Source organism: Bos javanicus, chromosome 23 (assembly GCF_032452875.1).
Source record: "Bos javanicus breed banteng chromosome 23, ARS-OSU_banteng_1.0, whole genome shotgun sequence".
NCBI classification, from domain to species: domain Eukaryota; kingdom Metazoa; phylum Chordata; class Mammalia; order Artiodactyla; family Bovidae; genus Bos; species Bos javanicus.
The window spans coordinates 36421314-36434137 of NC_083890.1; the positions used below are offsets into that span (position 1 = coordinate 36421314).

At 39.9% G+C, this 12824-nt stretch overlaps 1 non-coding gene across 1 annotated transcript; it reads right to left on the reverse strand.

The window, feature by feature from the left end:
• Positions 1 to 1660: 1660 nt before the first annotated feature.
• TRNAC-GCA (transfer RNA cysteine (anticodon GCA)) lies at positions 1661 to 1733 on the reverse strand. The gene has a single exon. It is a non-coding gene; the product is annotated as a tRNA-Cys (tRNA).
• Positions 1734 to 12824: the final 11091 nt, after the last annotated feature.

The window sequence follows — 12824 nt, forward strand, 5'->3', positions numbered from 1 at the left end:
TCACTGCGCGTGTAGCCTCCCTGCCCACACTGCTCGGGCTCTAGGTTGTTGCGCTGGGAACAATCCGAGGCTGGCCCTGGGTTGCAATGTACCTCCCAGGTCCAAGCCGCTCAGGTTCAGGCACTCGGGTAGTCCTCAGAGGCGCAGACTCAGTTGGGCCTGAGTTTTGTGCTCTTCCCAGGTCCGAGCAGCTCAAGTGATGAGGTGTTTGGCGAGCGCCAATGCTGCGACTTATCGCCTCCCCGCCACTCGGTTATCTGGGCGTAAAACCGGCGCACCTTCTCAGGCAGATGTTAACCGTCCAGACCCCCAAGAAGTTTTAGTTAGCAAAGAAGCCTGCTTACAGTTTTATAGATAATGTCTCTCTGGGGCTGCGATTGCCCCCTTCCGGCTCTGGCTGCCTGTCACTGGAGGTGGAAGGTCTGCAGCCGGCTATCACTGTTCAATTCTTTGTTCCGTACGCGGGCCTAGCGGTCTTAGGTTAGGGCTGGCTTTTCGCGTGGTAGATATCCCACAGTCTGGTTTGCTAGCCCAAATTATTTCGCTCAGATAGTGCTCAGGGTTTTCAGGCCAGATTCTTACTCTAAGTGATGCAGCCCGTGCTGTGCCTCCCTGCCCAGCCCCCGCTTGCTAATGGCGCGTGCAGGCGTCTGTGCTGCTTCTCCGCTGGGGGAGTTACCGTAGGACTCGCAATCTTCGAGTTTTAATTGTTTATTTATTTTTTCTTCCTGTTATGTTGCCCTCTGTGCTTCCAAAGCTCGGCACAGATTCGGCAGTGAGAAGGTTTCCTGGTGTTTGGAAACTTCTCTCTTTTTAAGACTCCCTTCCCGGGAGGGAACTCCGTCCCTCCCTCTTTTGTCTCTTTTTTTGTCTTTTATATTTTTTCCTACCTCCTTTCGAAGAGTTGGATTGCTTTTCTGGGTGCCTGATGTCCTCTGCCGGCATTCAGAAGTTGTTTTGTGGAATTTACTCGACGTTTAAATGCTCTTTTGATGAATTTGTGGGGGAGAAAGTGTTCTCCCTGTCCTACTCCTCCGCCATCTTCTATCATTTTTAATGTTTTTCATTCCTTTACTAAGATCAAATTTTCCTCCTGGTATTAATTCCCTTCAGACTGAAAAATTTTTATTTACTAATTTATTTATTTTTGCACTGTTAGTTTGTGGAGAAGCAACACTGGTACCTCTCTTTTATCTAAAAAAATATTTTTATTTTGCCCTAATTGTTAAAGATTATTGTTGGTGGATATAGAATTCTAGGTTGACAGTTTTTGTTTTTTTCCCTTCAGCAATGTAAACATGCTGTTCTGCAGTCTTCTGGCTCCAATGTCTCTAAACCCAGCTTCTACCATCAAATTTGGGAAAATACTGACTGTGATTTCTTTAAATACTTTCTTCTACTCCATTGTTTTTCTCGTCTATTTCTGGAGCTTCAAATACACATAAATTAAACTATTCAATATTATCTAACAGATCTCTGAAGTTCTGTTCATTTTTATGTCAATCTCTTGTCTCTGAAAGTGAAAGAAAGTGAAAGTGAAGTCACTCAGTCGTGTCCGACTCTTTGCGACCCCATGGACTGTGACCTATGAGGCTCCTCCCTCCATGGGATTTTCCAGGCAAGAGTGCTGAGTGGATTGCCATTTCCTTCTCCAGGGGATCTTCCTGACCCAGGAATTGAACCCGGGTCTCCTGCATTGCAGGCAGACGCTTTACCGGCTGAGCCACCAGGGAAGTCGTTGTCTCTGACCTTTATATTAAATAGTTACTGTTAATCTACCTTGACATTCCCTTAGTTTTTCCTCTGTCAACTCTATTTGACTATTAGCCCATCAGGAGTATCTTTTTTTTTTTTTTTTCAGATATTGTATTTTTCAATTCTAGAATTTCCATTAATTCTTTATCCTTTCTATTTTTCTGCAGAGATTTTCTATTTATATACTCACTTTGAATATACTCTATTTACTTCATACTAGATGGTCATCATGGCTGTTTTAAATATTGTCCGTTACTTCCAACGTCTGTGCCGTCTTGGTCTTTAGTTACTGATCTTTTCCAGTGACACTACTACGTCACTGTCCTTGTTATTTGTATGTTATGTAATTTGGGGTGTATCCTTGACATTATAAATGCTAAGATGTAGACTCTGGATTTTGTTGTTTTTCTCCTATGAGTGTTATTTCTTTTGTTTTAGTATACCAGTCTTTTGCCTCAACTTGGAAAAGCAAATGTTTACTTTTAGATGTAACTATGCCCTGATTCAAATATTGTATCTTTAGCTGAAATGTTTTGAATCTGTTCCGTATATGTGTGAATCAGGTAAGCCAGCTGTGTGGAAAGGCAGAATGTGGGAGTCTGGCTTATAGCTCTTTCACTTCTAAGATTTCCCTTATGTCTTCTGGCTGTGGTTTCCCCAGATTAGTTTCCTGGTTCTCTGCTGAAGAGGACTATAGATTTCTTCACCAGCACCCTATACACCTGCATGCTGTGTCTAAAGTTTAAAAGTCATGAAAACAGCCAATGGCTCTGTTCAATGCACTTCCTTCACTATGATCTCTATATTAGCCTTCCCTTTCTATATTGGACTTCCCTGGTGGCTCAGATAGTAAAGCGTTTGCCTACAATGTGGGAGACCCAGGTTCAAACCCTGGGTCGGGAAGATCTCCTGGAGAAGGAAATGGCAACCCACTCCAGTATTCTTGCCTGGAAAATCCCATGGATGGAGGAGCCTGGTAGGCTACAGTCCAGGGAGTCAGAGTCAGACACAACTGAGCGACTTCACTTCTTCTTCTTCTTTACTTTACTCTAGTGCCCTCAAGCGGCTGCTTTTTGTTTTATATCCAGAGCTTATAGGTTTGGATATAACTGGTAGCGATATCAATTAGTATAGGACCATTCTTTGTTATTATATAAAGCAAAAGCCTCCTTTCCTTTTCCTTTGATGCTTATTTTCAGCTTCACGAGGCCCTGACCTTGAGAGTTACTATTAGTTTGTCCAAGAAAGCATTTCTTCCTTTTAGTCAACAAACAAGATGTCCCTTCAGTGTTTTCAAAGAGTATTTGGTTCTTCCCAGTTATTTCCACACTTGTTTGTATATGAGCAAATAACTTTCCCAGAGGACTGAGGGATCTGGGTAGGTCTTGCTGCATTTTGTTCTCCCATTTAAGACTCAAGAGGATTTAGAAAATTAAAATATTTTATGCTTTAGTGAAATAATTTTTTAAAAAAATAACAGTAGCTTCAAGAAAGTATATTTCTTTGGTAACATGGAAACAATGTGTGCTTAGTCATTCAGTTGTGTCTGACTCTTTGCAACCCCATGGACTGTAGCCCACTGGGCTCCTGTTTATGGGGTTTTCCAGGCAAGAATATGAGATTATGTAGCTATTCCCTTCTCCAGGGGCTCTTCCAGACAGACCCAGGGATCAAACCCGGGTCTCCTGCATTGCAGGTGGATTTTTTGCCATCTGAGCCAGACCGTAAAACAAGAGATGTGGGCCCCAAGCCTAGCACCATCAAATGACTTACATGTCTATTCCTCTGTTTCCTGATCACTAGAAATGTCTCAGTTCAGCTGAGTCACTCAGTCGTGCCCAAACTCCTTGCAACCCCATGGATTGCAGCACACCAGGCGTCCCTGTCCATCAACAACTGCGGGAGCTTGCTCAAACTCATGTCCATCGAGTTGGTGATGCAATCCAACCATCTCATCTTCTGTCATCCCTTTCTCCTCCTGCCTTCAATCTTTCCCAGCATCACAGTCTTTTCCAGGAAGTCAGTTCTTCGCATCAGGTGGCCAAAGTATTGGAGTTTCAGCTTCAGCATCAGTCCTTCCAATGAATATCCAGGACTGATTTCCTTTAGGATGGACTGGTTGGATCTCCTTGCAGTCCAAGGGACTCTCAAGAGTCTTCTCCAACACCACAGTTCAAAAGCATCAATTCTTCAGCACTCAGCTTGTCTAGTTCATCTCTGTAAGACTGCAGTGAACTTTTAATCGCATAGGGAAAAACCTCTACTATGTGCTAAATCAAAGTATCACAATGTTAAATGAACAGTCATTCTTTCCCAGTTTAAACCAACACTGAAATATACTGAACATTAACATAATCAGTGTTCTGTGCTTTCACTCTCAAAACTTAAATTCAATACTATTTTCAAAATGCTTGTTTATGATGATGGTGGTTATCCCACAAGTTTACAGTTGTTATTGCTCAAATGTTTTGTTATTATTGGCAAACTTGTAATAACCCTTTTATGATCCTTTAGGGTATCTATTCCATCTATTCTATTCCAACTTCTATAATTTCCCTATTATCAGGAATCCTATGGGTAATTAAGTCTTTTTTGGCACTGCAAGAACCTCAGGCTAAATCTACTTGAAGCCAACAAGCTGCGTTATAAAAGAAGCACCCTTTAAAAGTCAAGACATCTGGTACTGTGGAGATTAAAATCAATTGATTTCAATCAGTTGATTATGAATTGGTAGCTACTCACATTCATCTCTGCACTTAAGAACATTCTAAGTTAATCAGTACTAAAATACAAATGTAGAATCACGGCTAACAAATTTGAAAAAGAAGTCATGACCTCAACTGTGAGAAGCTTGCTCCTCTCAAGGATTTCATAGTCATCTATCCTTCCCAAGCTCCCAAGTGCACATCCAGTGTCCTTCTTAAGGTCTGGTAGTCAAAAGAATTCAAAGACCAAAAGAAAGATTTTCCACATGAAAATTAAGAAAGCCATAGCATAGTCTAGTGCTGTCCAGTAGAAACAGAATGAGAGACACACATTCATTTCAAATCTTCTAGAAGCCACATTTTAAAAAGTAAAATAAAAAGAAATTTTAATAACCTATTTTTACCCCCATCTGTGCAAAATATTTTAATATAAAATCCACATTAAAATTAATTAAATGCATATTTTATATTCCTCTTATTGTGCTAATCCTTCAAATTCTAGAGCATGTTTTATCCTTACTATTCACACCAGCCCTATACCAAGTACTCAGCAGACATAAGGAGCTAGGAGCTATCTATTAGACAGCACTGCCCAATACTTTTTTCTTGCCACATACTCTTTTTTCTGTTTTCATCTAATGTTGCCCAACTATAAACACAGATTCAAGGTAATTAACCATAACTACTATTATGTTCCAAAGATGAACTATTATGTTCCAAAGATAGCTAGGAGCTATCTATTAGACAGCACTGCCCAATACTTTTTTCTTGCCACACACACATTTTTCTGTTTTCATCTAATGTTGCCCAACTATAAACACAGATTCAAGGTAATTAACCATAACTATTATGTTCCAAAGATGAAAATTAGTTACTCAAGAAAAGTTATGTTTTATGAGTATACTGTGATAACAATTGAACAATATACTCATAAAACGTTAACTTTTTTTATGTTTTATGAGTCTATTCCACCACCAAAAGAATATATATATACTTACATGTATAAGTATATATACACCAACAAAAGAATGATACTCAGATGCGCTCTTTCTGTACTTAATAATTAAAAAAAACATTAAAAATGAGTACAAATGTGGTAGAATTTCAGGCCCAGAACTCTTCCTTTACCATGAGGGAAACCACCAGGGTAGCAGTTTCTTACGGTACAACTTCAACTGCGTCATGTCTTTACTTGGAAGCAGACTTCCTCTCATTCATGACAGAGTCCATAGACCATGATTGACTAAAAAGGAAGTAAGTCACAGCTTCAAAAATACAGGCTCAGTTTTCTTGGGCACTGACAGACTGCTGGAGGAAGAGAACAGAGGAAACCTCGGGCGATTATCAAAGTGCTATCCCCTCACTGCACAAAATCAGTCCCTAGAGAAACAACCAGAGAAGGCAATGGCACCCCACTCCAGTATACTCTTGCCTGGAAAATCCCATGGACGGAGGAGCCTGGTAGGCTGCAGTCATGGGGTCGTGAAGAGCCGGGCACAACTGAGCGACTTCACTTTCTCTTTTCACTTTCATGCATTGGAGAAGGAAATGGCAACCCACTCCAGTGTTCTTGCCTGGAGAATCCCAGGGACGGGGGAGCCTGGTGAGCTGCCGTCTATGGGGTCGCACAGAGTCGGACACAACTGAAGCTACTTAGCAGCAGCAGAGAAAAACAATGACCCAACTAAATTCATACAAGTTGACAGCAAATTCAGATTGGTGATCTACGTGTCTGGTTTTGTAACTTTCTGTTCAGTGTTGAATGTCACACAATCAAGCCTACTATACATGTATTTCTACTGCAGAGAGTCACAGTGGTACTTCCCCACATTTTTTCTATGTAGGTTCTCAATAATACATATATTAGGCATGAAAAGGCACAACTGATTCTGAAATGCAAGAACTACAGCCTCGTTCTAAAGTAGAGGAACGAGGCCTACGGTATAGCAGCCTTGCAGAACATACCTAGTTTTCGAAGTAAGGGGTAAAAACAAGTTCTGGTTCTAGCTCTGGGAAAAACTAGCTGTGTGACCTTGAGCAAATCTCTTAACATCTCCATGAGCCAATCTCCTTATGTGCAAAATGACTGGCAGTGGGAGGATTAGATTATTTCTAAGATCTCTTCCAGTTCTAAGATACTTATTCTAATTCCTGCTAGACAAATGATTATATAATAACAACCTTTCTAAGTTTGTCTTCTACTTAAAAGAAAAAGGAATGCTACCACCTGTTCTCTTTATGGATACTTTAAGGATTGGTCACATTACATTGAATATCTTATAGAGAAAAAAAATCAAATCTTAAGCAATCCCTACCATAACAACACTCTTTCTCAATAAGCAAGCCTTCTACACTAATAAGTATCATACAAAGCAATAGCATGCTTAAAATTATCCTTTCCTTCAGAAAGTTTCACTTTACTGAAACAAAAGTGGAAAATGGATGATCTATAACAAGGTTGCATGAATAGAGTTTTTTCTATATTTTAAACTAAAGGTAATTGATTATAATTACCTTTTGGCATAAAATATCTTCGTATTCTACCACTGTTTAAAACTCATTAAGTACATATACAGCACCTTCTCTGAGCCAGGCAACATTGAACTAAATTGATATAACACTCATCCCCATGAACTTCACAGTCCAGTGTTTAAAAGAAATTAAAATAATGTTCCTTTAAGGATTGAGTAAATAATATAACATGTCAACTGAGTATGAAAAATTGATCTTAAAAAGCAATTCTATTAAAATATAGGTCTTAAATTTGTATCCTACTGCTGTGTGAAAATTGTGTAAATCTTAATTGTGTTGAATTGGTTCACAGTGCTTTTCAGGTCTACTATATCCTTCTACTTCTCTGTATATTCATTCTATTAATTTTTGAGGGTTTGATATTGAAACTCCAACTAAAGTCTTAATTTATCTACATAAAAAATGAATGTAATATATAGTAGAACTATATGTAACTTTGTTCTGTATTCAAGTCTCCTATAAATGTGTTATGATATTTTCAAAATTTAAAAAATAAAAATACAGATCCTTAGGCCATGTTTGCCTTTCTACCTGTACAAGTGATTAAGGGAACAGAAGTGAGTGCATTGGTTCCTAAAGTCTTAGAAATACAGCAGGGTTCAGTTCAGTTGCTCAGTTGTGTCTGACTCTCTGCAACGCCATGCACTGCAGCACACCAGGCTTCCCTGTGTTTCCTCAAAACATAAAGACTGTAAGTATATATTTTCTGCACAGCATCACATCAGTACTTCCTCTCAAGGATTTCATAGTTATCTATTTTTCCCATGATCTCCCAAAAGAAAACCAAGCTCCCCTACTTTTAATTTCCAACAATTACCAACACAGAGAATCGGTAGATAGCAGGATGCAACTGTTCATACTCCATTTGCTGGCCCGTATCTGAATGGGCTTTAAGTGATTAACATTTCGCTAAAAGGGTCTTTCTATGTGTATGTTTTGCCTAAAATAAACCTTGGGGCTTCCTTAATTGTTTAATTATGAGTTTCTTTAGGTTCTAGTAAAAATTAGTGATTGCTCAGTATCACTCCAACTACTACTGTGTTTCTGCTGAAAAAAATGTGAAAAGCAAAATTTCACAGGATATTTTCGCAATAAGGAAATGTAAAGAGATTCCCTTAGTAAAAACACAAAAACAAGTTTTATTCTGCCTTGCATTCTGAAAATACAGTATGTTAAATGGACCAGTGATCACTCTTGCAAAACAATTTTGGCATTCCTCATTTTTCACAACTAGAAACCTAAACCAAAGAGCCTCTGTGGTACGAACGTTGATTGTTATGGTCCTGGAAAAGAAAAACAGATGAAGAAAAGGCATCTCTGTAACAGAACAAGGGAAAAACACATAAACCCATAATAGCTGAAGAAGGAAAAATACAGCAAACCCAGGATCATCCAGCCCGTATCTACAGACCATCTTTTGTTAAGACTGCTGTCTACCTCTGCTGACGAGAGGGGTAGGCAGAGTCTAATGTCAGAGACTCAAACACATTTGAAAAGAAAACGGGGGTAGAAAAGATCACTTCTATAAGGCACCAGCCAAATGCCGATTTTTATGTAGTGGTTTCTTTCAAAATACTCAATCACACCTAATAATTGGCAGCAAACACAAAAAGGCTCCCACTCTCCTGCTGCCGCTTTCAATTCCCCTGGGGTATGTGGCCATTTGTGGCCAGCAGCAGCATCGAGGGAAAGCCCCAGGGGGACCAGACAGGTTCTTCCGCCCCCACCTCTCCTGCAGCTACACCTCTCTGCTGTTAATATACTTTCGTCTGGTGGGGTAGGAAGGGGTCCTTAAAAGCATCAAAGGAGCATTTTTCTGGGTGGAGAGAGAGCTAAAAGGATTATTCTGTCATTAAAGAAAAACATAAAGACAAGCCAAAATAATCAAATTCAACTGATGTTTCCTGAACACTTTTCATTTAATAAGCTCCTCAATGGTAAGACCACGTCCCACTCCTAGAATAAGGTATGTCTTATAAAAACCCCCACAAAAGAATGAGCATTCTTTTATATAGAATGCTTCCTTCATAACAATTCTGACTTTTGCCAATTTAAAACTGTTTTTTTCATCTTCACTATGTCAAAATTTAAACAGAATTAGCTGGAGAATTAGCTGGTTCTAATCTCAGCAGTTCCAGTAATATATGTACTTTCTTATTTACAAATTTCATAACTATATGGACAGGACCCTTTTTAGGTATGTCCAATGACTAAGGAGAGAGATCAGCTTGTGAAGTTCACCATTAATGGGTACTGATTACTACAAGCGCAGCACCCTGCCAACTGACTTATTTGATACCGATTATTAGAACACACAGAATGGACAGGCCTCTGACAGTCATTTCTTTCCCAAGCATTTATTGAGCACTTAGCATGCACCGCGTTACTTGCTGGAATATCATCCTAAAAAAAGACAGTTCTCCTGCCCTCTGGTACCTACAGCCTACTGGGGGTGATGATCAGAGAGCTGAAAAGTGAGGAAAAACGGTGGAGTAACTGTTTTGCTGGGGAATTATGTCACCCAAGAGATAACCTAGGTCACATTTAGGGGCCGGAAAAGATTTCCAGGGGAACATGATGACTGAACAGAGGCCTGGAAGGAGCAGAGAAGTTAGCCAGGTGACGATGAACAACAAATGTTCTTTTTAAAAAAAATCATTTGACACAAAATCAGCTTAGGACTAAGGAACATTTGCAGACATGTGTTGCTCCTAAGCCATTTAATCAGGATAAATTTTCTGCAGGAGATAAGCCTTGAGCAGAATTTTCAGAAAAAGAAATTATAGCTTTAAGGTAGAATAACACTCTTGTGATCCATCAGTCTTTGGTCTTACTCTAAACAGACAAAAAGAAAAATTAAAATTATAAAAAAATAAATACTAAGCCTCTAGAACAGTCCTGCTGCTGCTGCTGCTGCTAAGTCACGTCAGTCGTGTCCGACTCTGTGTGACCCCTTAGACAGCAGTCCACTATGCTCCTCCATCCCTGGGATTCTCCAGGCAAGAATACTGGAGTGGAACAGTCCTAGAATATGCTAAAACACTCCCAGACATTTTTTTTTTTTTTTTGAGAGGAAACAGTAAGCACACAGTTCCTTGAAATATTTTGGGTACCTCTAGGCTTCTGTGTTGGCTTTGATCTCTACTTCAGGACTTCTGATACCCGATTACCCAAAACAAATAATTAGGGAACCCCTCACATTGAGGAGAATTACCTACAGTGATGATATGGAGATCTCGAAGCCTAATGCCAGTAACTTTTGTCTGAAGAAAAACTCTCAACAATAATTGCAAGAGCAGTAGTAGAAGCCATAGCACTAGCATTCAACTCCATGGAACACTTACCGAGGATGAGAAGGGTGAGAAAGTTCATGATCTCATTTCATTATCACAAAACTTCTGTGAGGTAGGCACTACCGTTACCTTTGTTTTATGAAGGACAAAATAAGTTAGGGAAGTTAATTCAGGTGCCTTGAGTCACATAAGCTGGCTGCTGCTGGAGTGGGATTTAAACACAGGCTTGCCTAAACGCCAGCTCAGGCTTTTAAGTCACTGGATGTATGTACTTGCTTACTGCATCCAACACCATCAACCAAAGCCAAAGTATAACACAGGGGAAAGAAAAGAGACTCTCCCTCCCCCAGCAGAACAAGAGTCAAGATGACAAGGGAGAGCATAGAGCTGCTAACACCGCAGGTGAAGTACAATTTAATGGAAAAGCAACTGGGGAGATGGGGGAAAAGAAGTTCTGACTTAGGTTGCTAAAATAACTCAGGATTTAAGTTGATTAAAAGAATCTGCAAACAACAACAAGAGGCAGCAGCAACGCTTCCGGATTCACCTTTGAGCACAGATTCTAATGCTCCGTTAGCTCTTTGAACAAACAGGTTGGGCTTCCTCCTTGCCCCGAGGTAACTGGCATTAGAAAGGCAATTTTGAAAAGTAAAAACTTTCCATTCTTCTTTATGTATTCAATAATATAGTAGTATTGTGTTTTAAGGAAGAGCAGTAATCCTTGCTTTCATCTTTGAATTTTGAAATAAACTGCCCACCTGTGTCATCAGCTTCCCTAGTAGCTATTAGGGCTTCCCTAATAGTTCAGTTGGTAAAGAATTAGGTTGCAATGCAGGAGATCCCAGTTTGATTCCTGGGTCTGGAAGATTCCCTGGAGAAGGGATAGGATACCCACTCCAGCATTCTTGGCTTTCCCTTGTGGCTCAGCTGGTAAAGAATCCACCTGCAATGCAAGAGACCTGGGTTCAATCCCTGGGTTGAGAAGATCCCCTGGAGAAGGGAAAGGCTACCCACTCCAGTATTCTGGCCTCAAGAATTCCATGGACTATAGTCCATGGGATCGCAAAGAGTCAGACATGACTGAGTGACTTTCACTTTCACATGTCATCAGCAGGGGAATCAAATTTATTGGATTAGCAATATTTCTCAAGTAAATATTTGCCCTTTTGTCTTAATTTTTGTTCAACCGTTTGAAAGTCTCTTCTTTTTTAAATACACATCCTGCCTAATCACATCTTCAAAATACCACAGGTAATGATTGTTCCAGGAGGCAGCAAACTAAAGTCCACAGGCCAAATCGGGGCCCACTGCATGTCTTTGTAAATAAAGTTTTATTGAAACACAGCCATGCTCATTCATTTACACTGTGTCTGTGGTTGCTTTCTTACTATGCCAGTGAAGCTGAAAAGTTGCAGAGACTTTAAGGACCACAAAGCCTCAAGCATTTGGTGTCTGGCCTTTTATAATAATAATAAAGTTTGCTGCTCCCTGACCCTACACCATTGGTGAGTCTCCAGATAGAAGACGTCATTATTCTTCTCTAGAATCTGGCATCTGGATTCCCCTTAAATCACTCATTTGTTAATCAACTAATGTTTGTGAATCATCTACTATGCACCAGGCACACAGATGAAAATCAGGTTAGAGACTCATGGAGAAAAAGCAGATAAAAGACCACACAAGGATGGCTCTAATGAACTAGGAGCCTGGAGAGAAGGAAGGCTAAAAGGCATCATCCTGAGAGAATCAGACAGGTCTAAACTCAGTTCATTACAGAAGTCAGCAGAGGATTGAAAAGAATAGGGTTAGTTCAGTACTCTGCTTGGCAAAGTCAGGGATGGCCACACACGAGGATAACCCACTCATACTTCAAGAAGTAGGAGATGAAAGGAAAGGAAAGGAGGAACCAAACCAAGACAACTGTGACTCATGCAATTCCAGGGAGTATACAGCTTAGCCATTTAAATGTTTTTGAAATGCTATTAATTGCTTAAATAACTATGTCTAAAGTCTCTGGGTTACAAAATGCTTTCATGACTTCACCAAAGACACACACTAGCTCACTGCAGATCTTCAATATTATGAAAGTGTTTGGGTGGTTTGGAAGAGACGTTGCTTGCTAGTGAGATCAGGGGTGCCGATCATCTCCAAGCATCTAATGTTATTACCATCAGCTCTGCCCCTCAAATTTTAAGGATTACACAATGTCAGGTGTACACAGAACAGAACACAGGAAACCTATCACTAGAGAAGCCAGTCTCACGTGTGAGCAGAAAGTAGATACTTACCTAATGAATAAGTGATTGATGCAGTGATTGACCATGATTGCTCCTTTGGCTTTTTGATCAATGACACTGGCTGAAATTAACACTATGAACATACAGAGTCAAAGTGAGTACCTAGAAGTTAAGCTTAATTATAGCAAGGCAGCATAAATAACAGTCTTGTTTTGTTTTTGATCCACCTAACAGAAATGGATAAAAGCCACAACAATGAAAAATTCTTCACAACCTAATGATCAAATAAGACTTACACTGAA